General features: G+C 42.4%; 1 long non-coding RNA gene and 1 pseudogene across 1 annotated transcript; one reads left to right on the forward strand and one right to left on the reverse strand.

Moving 5' to 3' along the window:
• The first annotated feature begins 905 nt into the window (after nucleotides 1–905).
• On the forward strand, nucleotides 906–1,179 carry LOC120253830. Its single transcript, XR_005534434.1, has 2 exons — nucleotides 906–978; nucleotides 1,093–1,179. It is a non-coding gene; the product is annotated as an uncharacterized LOC120253830 (long non-coding RNA).
• Nucleotides 1,180–1,359: 180 nt separating this feature from the next.
• LOC120253825 lies at nucleotides 1,360–5,127 on the reverse strand (annotated as a pseudogene).
• Between the last annotated feature and the right edge of the window lie 7,703 nt (nucleotides 5,128–12,830).

Below are 12,830 nucleotides of genomic sequence, written 5' to 3' on the forward strand. Positions count from 1 at the left end.
ATGCGTTGTCAGCAGGGCCTCTGATGAACCCACACCACATAATAATAATAATATTCACGGCCCACACTCATCAACAGAGGAAACATATCCTCAACGGCCAAAAACAAACAACAACAACAACAAACTACAGGTAGGGATGATTGCAAGCAAGTAGCATGCTGAAAGGTACCACATAATCTGAAGAAGAGGGCGTAATCGAATGGGAACCTTGAAGGTACTCCATAATCTTCAGCATCTAGCCTCCGATTTGATATATATGATCTGCAGACCTCATACAAAATGATAATGATGATGATCATTGGTACCTTTCTAATCTATTGACAAGGGAGGGCATCATTATACATTCATACATATCACTTGTCTTTCTCAACCGTCCAGCACGACGCTGGAAATACTATCATCAGGAGATCCTACCTGAGACTCGTCCTTCAGGAGCTTCCCGGACCTCCACTCTGCAAAAGCTTCATACCCGATCCCTCCTATACTCATTCTATTCATCCATTGTTTCTGTTATGCCTGAGCATTCTAGCCAGTCAAACACATCCACTCAAAATCAAAGAAAAACACACAACACACATCTACCTCATTGCAGGATCGCTGTCACGGACAAAACTGAACACCTCCATCGCATAGAACATTACACACTCCTAGGTGACCATCCATCAAGGTAACCAAACTCAGGAAAGGGATAATACACTATAATGATAAGAACAGATACATACATACCATCAAAGAGCATAATGGGTCTGGTGTCCTCCTGAAGTATTTTCAGCGTCAGTGGACTTCCACCCAGTCCACACTGCGGTTGCTAGCTGCTGCTGCTGTGTGGAGCAACGGCAGCATACCGCATGTGTCTGCCATTCGCTCGACAGCAGGTGCACAGGCTGAGAGTGCTGTGCAGAAAGAGAGCCATGGAACTCGCAACCATACAACAAGAGCCACACAGCCTTATTCTTACATATCGACAACCCCCTATATGTAAGTTTGCCCATTTTGCAACTAAATAAATATCAGATTCAATCGAAAAATGATATTAGATAACTGTAAAATTGCACACAACAATACAGCTCCATTAATAAATGTGTTAGCTAGACTGTAAACAGCCATTATGGGTTAATGAAGGGCTGAAGAGAAATGCAGGAAAATCCAGCATCTTGCCACTACCACGCCTAACCAAAATTCAACTTGTTCTCCATGGTAACAATAACAAAACACTGATTACAACATCCTCTTGATGATCCTCATGTGAGCCACAACCTTTTCCACACTACGCAGCAGCTCCCCAAGAAATGTATGAGTAACCAACCAGCCAGCAACTAAAAAGATATCACCACTGTATTTTTATTTTTATTTTTGTCATCAGATACAATGTTTCTTGTCAAAATCATCTGGTTGAGAAGACCCATTATAAGCTTTCAACTCCTTTGTGCCGGCTCCAGGCCTGAGGTCGCTTATACTCCTCACCGTGTAATTCACATCAGAAGTGTTCTTTTTTAAAGCATCATACCACCCACCGGGCACAAACCCACTGTGATCACGGCCCAAGATCTCCTCGTCAATCCTGTCTCAGGGACTGGGTCATCTCTGCCAAACTTTCTGGCAAATGGTGCATTGCTGTCAACCATCCTTTGAAATCATTCACAGTGAGGAAAATGTGGATGCTGCTTTGGAGGATTGTCCCATGATATGAAAATGCAGGTCATGGGTTGACAGTGGTAAGCTGCGGAACTCATCAGCATTGCAGATGACCGTAGGGAAGTGACCCTCCCGGGAGAGAGAGGAAGTTTGCATAGTACATCAAGACAGTGCGTGGAAGGTTGTCCCATCCCCAGTAAGCAGAACTCAATGAACTGATGGGTAAGCATCATCCATGCTGAGCCTGCAGACAACATTGCACAATATCATCACTATTATCCCACATATAAATATCTGCATGCAGTGAAAAATCTGACTAGAACAAATACGTAATAATATCCAAAAACACTTCCACAAAAGTTATACCATTCTAGCATGCAATTGACAGATGACATGCACAAACTTACCAGTTATATTTCAATTATAAGATGGTGTTAGACTCTTTATCAACAACAACAAAAAGGTAAAAAGAAAAGATGTGCAATGAATTAATCGTTCTGCAGCCCCACAATACCAATGTGCTGCTTCACTGTCCACACAAATCCTAAAAAGACACAAACACACTCTCCCATCTCTGCATGATATGCTAATGCCAGAAATGCATATTGACTAACTCCAAGATCTTGCATTTAGAAATATATATATATATATATATATATAGGTTTCAGAAGAAAACAGGATAATTTCTCCATATGCCCCTCATTCTCCATAAGACTCTCCTTCAGGTACTCATGGTTAATGCACTCTTTTTGGCACTTCATTAAGGTCAAAGGCATTCAAACAACTTTTTCGCTTCATGAAGGTGCCCTCGGACCTCGTGGCTACAATACGAACAAACTAAGGGACATTGAACCATACTTAACATCCTCCAACTTATGGCTCATGTTCACGCCATTGCTGAAATTCTTGCACAAGATTACATTCATAATTGAAATGCTTCTGCATTTGCATAGTTAATTGCAGATGACATCGGTATAATAGATGGTTAGTTTAAGCTGCTAACCAGCTAAACAGTAAACCAACAAAAAGAGACTGCTAACACAGTAACACATTATTAAGAACTTCGAGACTCCTAACTGCAAAATTATCCATGAATGGCTTAGTCTATTTCCCTTATGCTTGAACAAATCTATTCAGCATTCACTTCTGAAGCATAGCAGAAGATCTCTTCATATGAAGACCACAACACCATCAGAATCAACTCGAACTTCGATACCAAGTTGAGATTTTCATCATATCTACTACAAGAAGGATTTTCCATAACAAAAACCGTTTTCAGAATGCAAGACGCTTAATGTTGCAAGTAGTCTTTATTAAAAGCCCCGAATTCAAAACAACAAAGATGTGCATTGTACAAGTTCTTTAAGATAGAGTTTTCAATTGTCAAAAGAAGCTAGACCAAAGAGAAGAGACCCATAGCAAGTTTGTTTGACTACATAAACAAGCGAATTAGGATCTTGAAAGAATGGAGAACCACAGAAATAACATGATAGAGTAGAAAGAAATAGTTCACCTGTAAAGAGCTTGAAAGCGGTGGGTACGCTCCTTTTCTCAGTAGCCCAGAAAACATCTGATTTGTGCAAACTATAAAGCCCAGGGTCTATGATCACAGGCTTGGCCCTCTGGTACCTGAACATAGACCAAAAATATTATCACAGACGAACACATATGCAAACAATTAGCACAAGAACACCTTTCAAAAACAGATATATGATCAGCTTACTCCTTCCATCCGATGTCACTTGTGTGTTCAATGAAATTCCATTGCCTTGGTATAGTTGACAGTGTGTATAGCAGATCTACTCAATAAAAGAAAGACAATGAACAGCTGTTATCACCAACACACAAAAAAGAAAAAGTTGAAAATCATAAATAGCTGAAGCCAATTAGTATAGAGGATGATGACAAGACTCACCATCCCATATTCATCAATCAAAAACAACAACATCTATCTACATATTAAAGAACCAATACATTCTTTTATGAGTGCAATAAATCCAGGCAATGCATTCCAAACAGATATTTCCTATAGTAGCAGGCAATAAAGACAAAGGTCAAGAGACCAATCAAAAGTCCAGAATGCGAGGGAAAGAGCAAAACAAGAGGCCAACCAAAATAGCTCTGATGGTGCGTAAATGTTAATGTCATCACACCTGATTGCGGAAGCATGTAAAAAGACGCATATAAGCGGAGAATGAGCATTTAATATATATACATGACTACTTCCTTTGGTTATCATCTGTGAAATCGTTCTGAGGCAAAGACATGTAATTTAAGAAAGGATCATCACCCAGTTCAGCAGTTTGAACTCATGGACAGAAAGAAGAAGAAAAAGTGATCACACATAAACCGGGGAACCACTCCATCAGAACTTAACTAGAAGATGAAAATAAAATAATAAAATAACCATTTTTCAGAACAATTTCCCCAGTTCTCACCTTCAGGTAGACATAAACAAAACATTGTTCAGATAATAGCCATCCCCTGTATAAGAACATATCAAAACAACAATAGCAAGCCCCAACTCTTCGGTCCCACGCCCAAAATCACTTCCAAAAACCACAGCAGAAGAGGAAAAACAATTTTTCAGTGGAAAAACCTCACCATCCTGGGTGACCAGCGGGTAGTCAGACGCGCTGAGATTAATAAACCAATCCCAATCCCTCCCTCCTTCAGCAAGATGGCCGCAGCGTGGAGCGTGTTCGCAACCATCGTCGGACCTCGATAAGTCACCAGATTTGCCCGCGTAATCACCCATACATTCTTATACCTCTGATAAACTGGATCTCCGCGAATGTCAGCAGCGAGCTCCAGGCGCTCAGCGGGCGGCGACTCGAGGTCAAGGTGTAGCACATAGCGGTTGCCCGGTGGTAGAGGCTTGCAGCGTGCGCTTATCACTACGCCCATCGCCAGTGGATCCAGAGATCAGGTAAGCTAGACGGGGGACGTTATTCGCCGGCGGCAGAGGGGGTAGCTGAAGCTTGGACTCGACAAAAAGCGGTGAATCATCGGAGTCAGCAGCGGAGGAACTGATCTGGGAGAAGGATAGGAAAACGAGGGTGTGGCGAAGGGGAGACGAGGAGAAGAGAAGGGAAACAGTGATTAAAAGGCAAGAGAGGAGAAGGGAAGCAAGAAGTGGAAGCACCCATCGTTTCCCCCGCTGCACAATCTTCGTTTCCATTGCCGATGGTCCTCCCCTTGCGATGCGAGCTCGAACCACAACGACGACGACGACCACCACCACCACCACGACGACGACCACTCATCTCTACTTTTTCTATATTCAAGCAATGGTTGTTGCTTGATAGGGCCACGAAAATCTGCTTTGAGATGTGTGTTCTGTTTTGTTATGAGAGCTTATCTCTAGGCAGAGTTATGCTATACGGTCACCGCACGGCTGTGACTGTGACTAAAGAAGTTGCCTTGTTAGTTGACTAATGCCAGACTTAGTTGACTCCATCCATGATTTGGGGTTCGGGACCGTTGGGCCTAAGATATATGGTGATAATTCATAGCAAAGCCTTCGTAAACCATTTTGCTAAAAGATTATCTTAGTAAATATTGAGATTATATTAAAAGTTATCTGATGTTTCTCACTTGCTTTTGCATAGTTTCATAACAAGTCTTCTTCATAAACCATTCCATTATATTTACATGAGCATCAATGCCAGTGTTACTTGTATTTGTATTGTGCAATGTAACTTCATGTGTTACAATTATGAAAAAGCAGGAGCTCCACTCATCCAATTGAATATTATTATTATTATTACATATATATTTATTGAATTTGTTTTTTTAATAAAGTGAATAAATCAAGAATCATCAACGAAAAAAATCTAGACAAAAACAAATAAATAACAAGACATGAGATATTGACAAAAGAATAACCCAATCACCATGAGTGAAAGCTTCCAAAGAACACAAGAAATACAAAAAGGAAAGAGGGAAGAAGTATCTTCCACTAGTCAGAAGATGTGGAAAACAAGATAAATTACTGAAAAAAATAATTAGCAATGATATCGGCTGACTTGTTAGTTGAAGTTGGTGGAGTCGTGAGCCTAAGACTTGAGTTTTTAAACTGTAAAGACCATAATGCACTTTAATTGTAAGGATATACTCTTCAAAGCAGGATTTGTACATTTCAAAAATTGTATCAATCGAAATAAAAATGGTCAATTTTACAAATAATGAAAAAAGAGTTTAATGCATTTGACCAGATTGCTGAACAAATAGTTAAGTTGTCCCTTTTATGATCTATCTAAAATATTAAATTAAAATAAGTCTAAATAATAATAATAGTTGAAATTGCACAAAAACCCTTTTAAGTCAGAAATCGCTAAAAACACCTCTGCTAGCTTTCAGAATCCCCAAAACCCCCTCCTTTTAAAAGCCTATGTTTTTCAAACCCCCAAACCCAGAATCTGGACGCAAATCTGAGTGAGTTTCAAAATTTTTCGACTAAAATGCCCTCGATGGGGAGTCGGGATCGCAGCCCATCTCGCCGACTTTGAGAGGAAGCTACGGTTTTCCGTAGGGTAACCCCGAGAGACGAATTTATCGGAGCCGCTTAATTGCTTTTTTCTCAACTCACGCCTTCGCCTTTTCCATTTCCAAGTCGCCTCCGGTTGTCTCTCACTGCACAGCCTCAGAATCGGCATTTCATCGCCTTTTTCCCTTTCCACGGTATCTCAAGGAGAAGTCCCCCGCGCAACTAGTCTGGCATTTCACCGCTTTGCAAATCTAAGGTATTGAGTATGGTTTTATGTTAACTGCTCATACAAAGAAAGATTTTTTTCGGTTTTTTGCTTTTTGTGCTCCCTGCTTTTTGTTGGAAGATATCAAGTCTCGAGGGGATTTCTACTGGGTTTTTGTTAGTCCGCAGGAGATTTCTCGTTAGGGTTTTGTTTTGTTTTTGCATTTTCAGATGTATACACTCATCGAAATAGTTTTTTTCGATTGTTATGATTTGTGTAATATTTATAACGTACATTTCCGCTTCGCTTTGATACTGCTGCGCTTTTACAAACGAGGTCGACGCTTAAGAAACGAGATGTTACGCTTAACATTTGTCTGTCTCGCTTAAGTATTCTCGCCTCGCTTAACAAAATGGGTCTCTGCTTAACATTTTTATATCTCTGCTTTAATAATCGAGAGTTTACCGCTTAAAACCTTATATTTTCCGCTTAAACTTTTGTCAATCACCGCAGTCATGGGATGTACTATGGCGGCCAACCTAGTTAACGGCCGCTGCTATTTGACACCTGGGCTGAGGAGACCTTTAGTCAATTGAAAGTTAACACGACCCTCGATCACTCGGGAGATTATTCAAGGACACCGTCTAGCTGCTCACCCGAGCTGGAAGCCATATACCAAGAGAGGGCCCTTCTTGATTCTCTTTTGCAAAAGGTATCGATGGTCGCACCAATAAATTGCAGGATCGGGAAAGCCTCACCGAGTTTCGCACCCTCAAGACGTGGGCCCTCGCTCTGGTCTCAAGGGCTAAGGATGGCGACGCAGCTGGTCTTCGTAAGAAGAAAACCGGTCGCTCGTCAAGGGCGGTGATCTCATCAAAGACCCACGAGAGACATGTAGACTCCATCAAGAGCACTCGCGCAACTTGTTCGACGTAGGGAGAAGAAGATAATTTTGTCAAACTCCCCGACTGTGTACCTCATGGGACGATCCTCTTCCCAAATACATCATGCCTCGCTCCGAATCGATCGCTGATTACGCCGATGATCTACCGTACCCATGGGGCGATACTGCATGGGCGCAGCGACTGCACAAGTGGCTTATGGAGGATATTCCACGAGCCGCCCGAGCGCAAGATAGATGCGACCGGAAGAAGACCAACACAGTGGTACATTAAGGGTTGCTCGGTCGCGCTTTAACGTCCCTGTTTTACGAGATGACCTGAACGGGAAGAAAGTCCGCTTCGCAAGATCCCAAGGATGTCGTGCTACGGTGAAAGTACTTACCTAAGCAAGCGATGAGAGAAACGAGCTTGTCATCGCTCGATGGAAAAGAGGTAATAAATCATGGACAATGTTCTAACATAAGTCTTTAATGTTTAAACATTTTTATTTAGCGTTTAACTTTAGTATTTACCGCTTTAACTATTATTCATAACCGTTTTAAATATTTTTGTTCTCCGCTTAATTATATTCTATAACGCTTTAAAATATATAAACACTGCTTAAATATAGTTTTTTTATAGTTTAAAATGAATGATCTCACTGAAAATTGTTTCGGGTTTACATATGTTAGTTTCCCGAGATGGTTCCTCGAATCGTCAAGAAGAAATATTTGTTGAGCCAACCGACTGGATGGATGCCATCGCTCCCGAACCACTTGCTCGAAGGGGACGAGAGGGCGACCCTCATCGTGCGCTACTGGACGCCTGCTCTCCTACTTCCACCCCACCACGCCAGACGCATTCCTCGACGCCCGGAGAAGCCCTCCCCTACCCCGGCAGATCGCAACAACCCCCTACCACGACAACGATAGTCCCCTCGACCATGGCAGCACTCCGACCGTGCAGCCCCACCGCTGACATTGGGCGTAAGATGTCACCGCAACTCTTACGCAGTATGCCAGATATTGACGACCGAGTTTCCCGCTTGTCGCCGTGGTGGAGGCGCTGGAAGGACGTTTCACAACCGGCTGCGCCATCCCGCGAAAAGAATCAAGCACCCGGACGAACGAGGCGTCGGAATTTGACGACGACGTACATCATCGGAAGGTCATTCCCAAGGCGCCACATTCGAAGAGACTTGCAGAAAAAGAGGAGAACAATATCGCCTCGTCTCCACCGCACGTCCGACGATGAAATAATAGCAACACCATCGGCGGCTCGATGTCAGTATCGAGTCCGTCAGTCGATGACTATACGGACACGACGCTGGAGGACATCGTAGATGATGTGGCTGCTGTCGCGTTGAGAAGGTCGTTGACTCTTCTCGATGAAATCGTCGACCGTGGAACCGGCCGCCGAGATCATGCGATCAAAGATGGACACAATCCTCAAGATCAAGAACAAGTTAAGGGTGTGTCTCCCAATGATGATCGTTGTCATGGCCACTGGTTGAGAAGATCGTCGAATCCTTGCATGTGCCGCTGCGCGTGGCCGACAAGATCAGCAAATCCCAAGCCGTACACAATCCCACAACAAGAACAACCATGTAAGGATGTGTCTGCAGCTGATGTCGTCGCTTATCGTCCCCCGCGATCGAAGGAAGATGCTGACGAAGACCCCGACCGAGCAACGAGAGAGATGATCAAGGCCAACCAAAAATTGGACCGATACTGCTCGGAAAGCTTTTTATTCCGAAGAAGAAGAAATGGGTTGGCCTCAGTCGTCTTAACAAATACTAGCAGGAGTTGATGAGGATCTTCCCTCAACCGCTTCTATGGACGGGTAAGTGTAACGCTTTTTATGTTATTGTTTAAAGGGTTTCTTATAGTGTTTAACTATTTCCTAATAGTGTTTAATACCTTTTATGTTATCATTTAAGTTTTCTACTTATCGCTTTAATTATATATAATATCATGTAACAATTGATAATATCATTTAAATACTTACAATATGGTCTTATTATATCTCATATCGCTTTAACCCTCAAAGACTCGCTCGTGGAAGAACGACGCCGCAGCACCACACGCCATGCATTATACACCGCTGAGGGGAAGGAGATGGTCATCGATGATGTGATGGACGCTCAGATGCATCATACAAAAAGTCGCCGAGCAAAGAGCCATATCCTTACAAGAGGCGCGCCCATCACCGTGATCGCTTATACTGCTTTATGCCAAAAGGGTGACGACGCATACGACACAATTATGGCTATGATCGGGATGCTGCAGCAACCTCGCATGAAGTTCAAATTGTCATCCTCCCGATAATCACTGAATGGCCACTTCCATGTCGCCGTCATCCGGACAATGATAAACAAGAATACATGTATTATTCTTCATGTCCGGTACGATAAGGACGCTGCTGACATGGTAAGTTCTTTAATTATGTCCGATTAATATCTGCTTTGGTATTTAAATCGGTATTCTAATCTCGACTTGCATATCTCGACAATGGAATCTATTCGACCTTTGTGTCGATATGGAGTTCGCCAGTCGGCGACTAAGAAAGTACCCGCTGCGCACGACTACGTAAAACCCCACGCCTAAAAACAAGGAAGCGCCGATCGCGCCCGCTCTACGCCATGCGGTTTATCGAGCAATCACCGTGGGGGAGAAGTTACGGCCTACCGCAGACAGACGCTCCTTACCTCGGATTACGGTGATGTTACCCGTGATACTTAAGGAGGGAGGGCAAACTGGCCCATGACAAAAGGGGGTCGTCACAAGCGGGTTAAATTTTTGTTTTTGAATAACATGTCCTCAGATATCCGATCGTCAATTTTTTTCAAATGTAAATTTGGACAAATTCAATTCATTGTTTTCGTGTTCAAGAACATGACTTGTATATCTTAATGTAAATTTTGTTTGTTTTTGAATTAGTAAAGCAGTGTTAAATTCCATTCGGTTTTATTTCATTGTTTAATTTACGTTGTAATTGTGTACATTTCACTTTCATTGTTTAAATATACTATATATCGCTTAAAACATCGGGTTTTAAATATTTCAAAATACGGTGTACCCGTTTAAAATAACACTGTCTCTGTTTAAATAAATGCACTCATTGTTTAAACATCAGTTGAAATATTTCAAATTACACTGTATCCGTTTAAAATAACAATGTCTCTGTGTAAATACATTCAATTCGTTGTAAAGAGTAAGAGTTTAAATGTGGAAAGGTTCCCATCAATACACAATGTTAAATTTTGTTTTTGAATACATGTCCTGTATATCTGACTGTCAATTTTTTCAAATGTAAATCTGGACAAATTCAATTCATTGTTTTCGTGTTCGAAGAACATGACTTGTATATCTTAATGTAAATTTTTGTTTGTTTTTGAATTGTAAAGCGTGTTAAATTCCATTCGGTTTTTATTTCATTGTTTAATTTACGTTGTAATTGTGTACATTTCACTTTCATTGTTTAAATATACTATATATCGCTTTAAACATCGGGCTTTTAAATATTTCAAAAATATGGTGTACCCGCTTTAAAATAACATCGTCTCTGCTTTAAATAAATGCACTCATTGTTTAAACATCGGTTGAAATATTTCAAATTACACTCGTATCCGCTTTAAAAATAACAATGTCTCTCGTAAATACATTCAATTCGATCGTAAAGAGTAAGAGTTTAAATGTGGAAAGGTTCCCATCAATACACAATGTTTCCCCTGTCATCGCTCGGTTTATTAACAATGCCTAGTCGGCGACAGTTTCATTGCAAGATCGCTCGATCGTGACCGGATCCTGGCAGCGGCCGCAATGTAACTCACGGACATCAAACGCTCGCGACTCGATCCTCTTTTTCGCTCTAGGCCGCCCAGTCGCCTTTCTAGTCACAGCGGTCGCAGAACGAAGCTCACGATTTCCGCTCAAGGCCTCGCCATCGCTCGGGTATGGGGAATATAGCTTCCTTGTACGCCAGTTTGTAATTGTCGACGGTGAAGTACCCGCTAATAAATCGATGTACGTTGGTGTCTGTCTGCATTATTGCTGCGCAAGCATGTTTGCAAGGGATACCATAAACTTGCCACCTTCGACATGAACAAGTTCTGATGGCGAGATCCACAGAGTTGCTGCATTGGTCGATCACTTCGTAACGATCATCGACACAACGACCAACACGAAGACTTCGGCTGTCCTCAACAATGATCTCTAACTTCGAATGTATGTCTGGGCATAAGTAGCTCTCCCATTTGGTCGCTTGCTCACGCCGGTTACATAACATGCGCATCAACTTGAACCTGGCAAATAATGTTAAACAAAGACAGTGATGGTTAAATAAGTCGTCAACATGTTTAAACATTATTGTAATTATTTAAACGAAATGATTAATATTTAAAGTCAGACAAGTGTAATGAAACAAAGATTGAGAATGTTTAAAGGGTAATACTAAATGTTAAGTGTAAACCAACATTCGCAGACCTTATGGAGTCGACCATTTTCGTCACCGGTAAATGACGAGCTTCCTTGATCCAAGCATTGAACGACTCCGCGACGTTCGAATACATCTCACCCCAACGATCACCTCCGAACAGATAATTCGACCAATGTGCCATATCCGATTTATTAATCAACCAGTGATGAGCTTCGGGTGATATGGCCTGCAGTTCATTCACGGTATCATCGAAATCTTTAGCCGTGGATGCCCACGCAATGCGGAAGCATATAGACCAGCACTCCTCCCTCAATGCCTTCCCAAGTCTGACATTGGCTTTCATAAAATTGGCCTCCAAATGTCGAAGACATGACGCATGTGGCGAAGAAGGGAAGACTCTCGCAATTGCGCTCACAAGGCCCTTGGACTCGTCTCGACACGAAGGTAATTATCTCATGATAATCTCCACCCTCGTGATAAGGCATCGCCCTAACTTAGATATGAACCAAGTCCAATTGGCATCGGTCTCGGTTGTCGACTATACCGAAGGCAACGTGGAAAAACCATTGTTACCATCTTTCCCCGTGGCACCCAAAGAGTGTACCCCGATATTTTTCCAAGGAGGTGGGTACCATCGAGAAATGCAGCAGTCGCCCGCAAGCCCTCTTGAATCCCACAATACACGCTACCGAAAGAAAAGAATGCACGTTTAAAACGATCACCGCCTCTCCACGATCGCAACGCCGCGGATTTGTCTCAACCCACCTTATCCACATACCAAAGCAAACAAATCATAGCCGGAGATGTCACTCGCCGTCGAGGACCACCCGGCATGCTCTTTTTCCCAACCAAGCCTCGCTTGTATGGTATGTGGACACCATGTTCCCGCAACATGTCCTTCTCGAATGTCGATGGCCTTGTACAAGGGACGGTCCTCGAGCTTCGAATCACTCGTGCGCTAACCCATTTTTGGACGCTTTCGGATGTGACGCCGAACCTACGCCACCACCGCAAGTGTGTGACGGGTTGATTGTCTTGATTCTCGAAAGTATTTTTTTGTTATACTCTTTTGATGCATGAAGGCGCTAACGACAAACCATCGCAGCAGCATTCCACGATCACTCGATGTTTTTTTCGCTCTTTTATGAATTTGAAGTCAAAAATTCCTTTTGATTGCATGATT

This window comes from Dioscorea cayenensis, unplaced genomic scaffold (assembly GCF_009730915.1).
Source record: "Dioscorea cayenensis subsp. rotundata cultivar TDr96_F1 unplaced genomic scaffold, TDr96_F1_v2_PseudoChromosome.rev07_lg8_w22 25.fasta BLBR01000219.1, whole genome shotgun sequence".
Classification (NCBI taxonomy): Eukaryota; Viridiplantae; Streptophyta; class Magnoliopsida; order Dioscoreales; family Dioscoreaceae; genus Dioscorea; species Dioscorea cayenensis.